Here is a 7,335-nt window from a genome sequence, read left to right as displayed (position 1 = left end):
GGGTCCCAGATTGGAGAGGGTGCAGGCTGGGCTGAGGGACCCCCTCCTTTTTTTGTGCACCGGGCCTCTAGTCTATATAATAAAACCCTAATATGCAAATCAACCAAACTACGGAATGACCGATCATTATGCACAGTTACCCAACCAAACTACGGAATGACCGATCATTATGATGCACAGTTACCACCAGGGTGCAGAAGCTCAACGCAGGAGCTGCCCCATGATGGTCAGTGCTTGAGAGCACTGCTCAGCCAGATGCCAGGTTCATGGCTGGCGAGTGCAGCGGCAGTGGCAGGAGCCTCTCCCACCTCTACTGCAGGCAGGTGGTAAGGAGCTAGGCATCCTGGACTGGGAAAGTCCTGGATTGGGAGAGGGATGTCTAACTGCCTGCTTAGACCCTCCAGGATGGGCCTAAGCCGGCAGCTGGACATCCCCTGAGGGGTCCCAGACTGCGAGAGGCCGCAGGCTGGGCTGAGGGACCCCTCCTCCAAGTGCACAAATTTCATGTACTGGGCCTCTAGTAGTTTAATAATTTTCTTACAGGTGATCAAAGTACCTAAAGGAACTACTTGATCATAAATGTCAAATTCTTAAAATACTGACTTAGGAAAACTCTCTAAGACAGACACTAGAAATTTATGTAGCAAGATCAATCTGAAGAAGTTCAATTGTTTAAGCTTGAATTGGGGAGACTCTCCATTAGGAAAATAGTAATGGTCACAAAGATCAAATTGAGTCATATTAAGAAAATTGTAAAACATATTTCAAAACCAAAATTTAAATAATTTATGGCATTTTGAATGAGGAAAGAGATGAATCAAATTGAAGTCTGTAAGGTATATAACTGAGGGAATGATGGTGCTAATGGTCAATTAAAATAGATAGAGATCAACCAAAGGACTTGTATGCATGCATATGAGCATAACCAATGGACACAGACAGTAGGGGGTGGTGAGGACATGTGCTGGAGGATAGGGGCTGCCTGGGAGAGGTCAATGGAGGAAAAAGGAGACTCATGTAATACTTTAAACAATAAAAAATTTAAAAAATAGATATTAACATTTCATGGATATGTTTACAATACGTCAACTTAAAATGTTTTGCTGTTTTAATTGAAGCAATATGGGCATCAAGAAGAGTGCACACATCACAAATGTACAACTGAAGAACCAGGGTAAACACATTGTGTAACCACCATACACATTTATGAAATTGCTAGGTCACTTGGGTGCGTGCCTGTTTAAATGTGATAGATAATCTCAGATAGTATTTTAAAGTCCTTATAGCAGTTTATACTCCCTATCTGTACTACATGAGAATTTCACTTTCTTTTTGAAATGTATTTACCTTCCTAAATATTTTTTTTTTCCTGAAGCAATTGTCAGCATTTTGAGATATATAGGAGCTATACATTATTCTGGGTGTAATAGTAAAACTAGTCCATGACTAATTGCACATAATAAACTTAGTCTACTTCTGTTGTTAAGATTAAACAACATGCAAAAGAATATCAGATATGAAAAGACTCAATATACTTTTGAAATTAAGACTTTGCAGCTGAATAATATCCTAACACTCAGTGAAAACGTCCTTTCTACCACTGAGCTTTTCACAGCATTATAAAGCAGCTGTCCAGCAGTTCAAGGTATTAAAGGAGGTTGTAAAGAGCTTTGGATCACCACCGAAGCCATTCATACATGAAATCAGAGAAGGCTTTTGTGGGCTGGATGTAGTAGGTAATTAATTTGGGAAAATTCCAGAGGTTAAGACCAGATGAGCTGTTCCAGGTTTTCTGGTCCTGCTGCTGCTGATAAATGGGTGACAAGTTTTTGTTTATCGGCATTGTAAGAGACTTCCATAAGACTTCTGCCTCTCCAACAGAAAAACTAAAAATCATTGTGCAAAATGGGTTAAATTTCATTCCACAAATAGCATGGAGGCCATCTTACAATGTGAATTCTTCTAAATGACATATAAAATGAGGATATTTTTAGCTCAAAGAAACAGAAATTGGTTGTCACAGAACTTTAATGAGACTGATGGGGTAAGTAATTAGTGTAAGAAGAACCATCATGTTCTCTGAAGTAGTCATTGATCTAAACACTGTATTTATAGTGAGACTCTTAAGACTTTAATATAAAAGTCAATGACTATTGTTACTTAAGGGGGAAAAGGCACTGGCTTCAAAATGACAGTGATTTAATGTCTGCACTGGTGAGATACTAAAGAAAATATTGTTAAATGCTATAGAAGACAATGCTTGTTAGTAAAAATATAATCAATAAATCTGTAGATTTATAATAAAATTAATGTAAAATTTAGCTAAAATAATGATGGAACTGTGATTGTTATAATAATTTTATTAGAAGTATCCTAAAAGTTCTGTCACATATTCTAAGAAATTTGTTTAGAAACTGCAATTAAATAATTCAGAAATAATTAATTCAGAAGACAATCTATTAAATTATAACCCTCCCCACAGGTTAACTTGGTACCAAATGTATTGTTTAATTTATCATTCTTAGTATTTTTAGGCAGCCTCAAGGCAGAGAATGAAGTAATAATAAATAGGGAATAGTGGATAATTAGAGAAGGAAATGTGGAACAAAATTACTAAGGGCTTTAGGTGAAGTTCATTATTACTATTTAATAGTGCCCAAGAGCATTCGATCAAATTATGGATCAAGTTTAAAAGTGGGCTGAATGAAATCCTTGTGGAGGAGAGTTTTCTAACTTTCTTTCTCAGAATTCAGCTAAATGTCATAAAATATATTCAAAATATCTCTCACAAATCATATTTGTCCAAGCCTTATAGAGAATCACTTTGGGGGAATTATGTGTGTATTTTAGGGGAGAGGAGTAAAGTCACACATATTAAAAATAAGAGAGAATAAGAAAAAAAGGAAACAATGAGAGGTAGAAAGTAAAAGTAAAACCTGAGTTGTTTGGCAATAGGCCGTGTGCCACACAGACTGAGACCATTACACGATTAAGCAGTAAGGCACTTTAGGGGTGACTGACTAGTTAAGGGACGTATTGTAAGTACAGCCCTCAGGCCATTTAATGCATGGGGAAATCTTACCTTTCTAACTGTACATATTTTCTCTTTTCTTTTGACTCACCCTAGAGCATCAAATTTCCATGATTAAACTTTTAAAGGGTGTAAATGCATAATTTATTTGTTTTTCTTATTTTGTTTCATTTCATTACCATAGTCATGACTATGCAACCTATGAATGCTAACCAGCCATGTGTTATGGAGATATTCCTCTCAGTTTCTTAAATAAAGCCAGTTTATTTATGTAATGAGTTAGAGATGTGCAGTTTCTGTATATGCTATACAGAACGAGGGACATTGTGGTCAGTGGAAGGAAAGTATGCTAGGCCTGTTTATCCAACTATACGCTGCAGGCTAAGTGACATGTTTGGAAATTGTATTGGTACTAATAATAACGATATTAATATTAACAATAGCATGTGCTTGCTTCATGAATTCTGAGTAATCTGTGCCATATTCATAGATAGCTTGGCTTCCCTGGTAATGTTTGTCATGGTACCAAGCAGAAGAGACTAATTCCAAAATTTCAGCATATTTGGCCTATAAAGGAAATAAAAAGCACTATTTCAAATGTTCTTTATACTAGTGATAGCTATGTTATTGGATATATTTTTAAATCATTGTAAAAAATAATATCATAGTTGTTGTCTAACTTGTGTTGGATAAAATATTTGTATTACTATATAAACCTCCAAAAGTAAAAATGGAAAAAAAGAGTTGACAATAGCATTCAATGAGCACAAAATCTCAAGAATAAATTACCCACGTATTAGTTGATAATCAGTATTATCTCGATGTGATTTAATCAATAATTCTAAAATACTCACCTTTGACCAGGCACTTTGCTAGGACCTGGGGATATGTAGATTGATCAGTATTAAAATGTTAGGGGTCCAAAATAAATAGAAAAGGTACATACAAACTCAGCTGTTTATAAATTGTATGAGCTATGAAAGGTATCAACAACAACATCAACAACAACAACAAATAATAAAAGACCTAAGGAGAAGGGAAGGCTTGTTATTTTGCCCATGAAGATGGCAATGAAAACAAAGAAGGAAGTCCCTGCCCCTTCCCAAGTCGAAGCTACAGCAAAGGTTTTGAAGGCAAGGAAAGTGAAGAAAGGTGTCCTCAGCCATTAAAAATAAAGAATATCCACACATCACTCACCTTCCCACACAGAAGGTAATGCGACTCTGAAGGCAGCCTCAATATCCTCAGGAGACATAAGCATGACCACTATACCATCCTTAAGTTCGCTCTGACTGCCAAGTCAGCCATGAAGAGGACAGAAGACAACAGCACACACGTGTTCACTGTGGGTGCCAAGGCCAACAAGCACCAGATCAAAACAACTGTGAAGAAGCTCTATGATGTTTATGTGACCAAGGTCAACACCCTAATTAGGCCTGATGGAGAGAAGAGGGTATATGTTTGGCTCCAGACTATGATCAACAGAATTGGGATCATTCTAAACTGAGTCCAGATGCCAGATGGCTATTTCTAAATATAAAATTTTATGACCTTTTCCCCCCTCTCCCTCGTTTTCTCCACCCGAAGTGGTGTGCATACTCCTAGTAGTGGTTGTGCGCTCAGTCCCCCTGTGCTACTCTCGTTGCCCTTTTAGCATGGCCGGCATTCTGTTTGAGGATATTTTTTGATGTGAAAGACATTGACCCAGAGGGCAAGAAGTTTGACCGAGTGTCCCCACTGCATTGTGAGAGTGAATCTTTCAAGATGGACCTTATCTTTGATGTAAACATTCAGATTTACCCTGTAGATTTGGGTGACAAGTTCCAGCTGGTCGTAGCCAGTTTGTAGGAAGATGGTACCTTGGATGATGGTGAATATAACCTCACAGATGATAGACCTTCCAAGGTTGATCAATTTGAGTATGTAATGTATGGACAAGTGTACAGGATTGAGGGAGGCGAGACTTCTACTGAAGCAGCAACACGTCTCTCTGCCCACGTGTCCTATGAGGCCCTGCTCATGAGGCTGCAGGGTGATGCCAACAACCTGCATGGGTTTGAAGTGGATTCCAGAGTTTATCTGCTGATGAAGAAACTGACCTTCTGAACCACCTGGGAAGCCAACCTTGCTGCTTAGTCACTCAGGTCATGGGCATTTGTTCAAGTCCGAGTTGCAGTTGCTGTTGTCCTATTCAGGAGGGGCTGGCTCTCTGTCCACTGGGATGCTTCTCTACCTGGTCTGGACTCAATGAGAAGCTGTGAAAGACTCAGCAGGAGAGTTTAAAATGAACCAGAAGTTGTTTTTGTGTGTATGATTTTTTTAAATTAAACTTTACTTTTTTCAGAAATAAAATTTTACACTAAAAAAAAAAACAAGGAAAAGAAAGGCTTTACTAAAGAGCTATCTTTTGAGTTAGGTCTTGAGGTCCTTGGCTTATATTTTTTCTTATTAAGATAGGGGAACAGAGATTCTCAGAAACAGTATTAGAAAAGACCCAGCTTATTGGTAGCAATGGAAAGTAGTTGCTGAAGCATAGGTTAGAGACAGTATTGGATAAAACTGAGGATGGAGTAAGTTGGGTCCTATTTTGAAAAACTGTAAGTCCAATGATAAAATTATCATTAAATATCCATTAATTAGAAGTTATGAGATGATTTTAGGAAGAGAATGGCAACACTTACTTCCCTTTTTAAAAATATAACTTTAATTTATGAAGAAATTGATTACAAGGTAAAAGGGGGAACCTTGAAGAGTTAGCATCTGAATATAAATATGATCATGTTAGATCAGAAAATTTTAGTTTAATGAATAGAAATGTCTGGAAGGAAATAAGAATCATTAGAGAGAACTCTGACAGGTGTTTGTTGCATTTTTCAAGGCAGAGATGATGGCAGTTTGAAAGGAATTTATAGAATATCTGCACATGGATTAGATGTGTCAGGGTGGTGAGTCATTAGGGTAAGAAACAAAGAATGACTTTTAAGTTTGGAATGGAAGGTCTGAGTGGATAACATGTAATATGAAAGGGAACACTGAAATATGAACAGCTTTTGGGAGGGTGAAGATAGTTAATTCTGAAAATCATAAACCTGAGCTACTTGTTAGTTGTCTAGACAAAAGTAGCAAGTAGATGTTTAATTGACTTTAGGTCTGATGGAGTTTATGAAACATTATTTCTGGATAAACAATCTTAGGGTGTGTGTGTGTGTGTGTGTGTGTAAATTACTTTTAAGATTTAGATCATAAGACTAGATGAGGCTATCTGGGGAGTACAGAAGAAAACAAAGACTGAAAAACAAACCTCAAGTCACCAAATTTTACTTCATATTTTTTATCCTTACCTGAGGATATGTTTTTATTGATTTGGAAGAGAGATAGAAACATCAATGGGAGAGAGAAATATCCATAGGTTGTTTCCTTTATGTGTCTCCACAGGGATCGACCCCACAACTTAGGTAGGTACCTTGACCAGGAATTGAACCTGCAACCTTTTGGTATACCGGAAAACACTCCCGCCAACTGAACTATCTGGCCAGGGTAGGCTACTGGTTTTTAGATTTTAGAGGCTGGGTAAAGGTAAAACATTAATAAAAGAAACAGATATGTTGGTGAGGTGTATAGAGAAGCTAAGAAAAGAAAGCATACGATGAAGACAATGGCCAATGTTTTCAGATGCTGATAGTTTGGGTGAGAAAGTTTAGCAACGTGAAGATAATTGTAAACTTAAATTCAGTAGAGATTTGTAATAAAAACTAGATTGGTATGTATTGCTAGTGAAATGGGAAAGTGGAAGTTGTGAACGTAGATAACATTTTCCAGATGTTTAGATAAGATGGGGAACAGAAAAATCAGAGTAGCTAGAGCATACTGTTGGGGATTTACAGTGTCAATCCATAATATGCTTCCCACATAAATTCAAAATAATTTAGAGGTAGAAACAGGAGCCAAATACATGGAATAATAATTATGAAACATGGCACTATTGATTTTTGGTTGGAGGATGTGGGTAAAGTATGCTTCCAAATGGACTTGCTAAAATGCTCTGCCCCATTTCACCCACAAAATAGATTAAACTTTGCAACAGAGCTCTTGAGGAAAAGTCTTATTTCCTCTATAGACACCCTTATCCAAACTGTTGCTTGATTCCAATAGAGGGTATGTGGGATGCATGATCTGCTTAGTCAGTAATAGATTAGATCCACCCAATCAGGAAACCAGAGCAAAGAGAAGCTACCAAAAATATGACTCCTATTGAATATTTATGCCTCATCCATACTCAGCACTGAATTCCTTTACCTACTGGT

The 7,335-nt window shown here is 37.3% G+C and overlaps 1 pseudogene; it reads left to right on the top strand.

The window, feature by feature from the left end:
* The first annotated feature begins 4,686 nt into the window (after positions 1–4,686).
* Positions 4,687–5,239, top strand: LOC102254668 (annotated as a pseudogene).
* The last annotated feature ends 2,096 nt before the right edge of the window (positions 5,240–7,335 follow it).

This window comes from Myotis brandtii, unplaced genomic scaffold (genome assembly GCF_000412655.1).
Source record: "Myotis brandtii unplaced genomic scaffold, ASM41265v1 scaffold815, whole genome shotgun sequence".
NCBI lineage: Eukaryota > Metazoa > Chordata > Mammalia > Chiroptera > Vespertilionidae > Myotis > Myotis brandtii.
The sequence above is the reverse complement of the archived record's forward strand: the minus strand, read 5'-3'. Positions and strand labels throughout refer to the sequence as shown.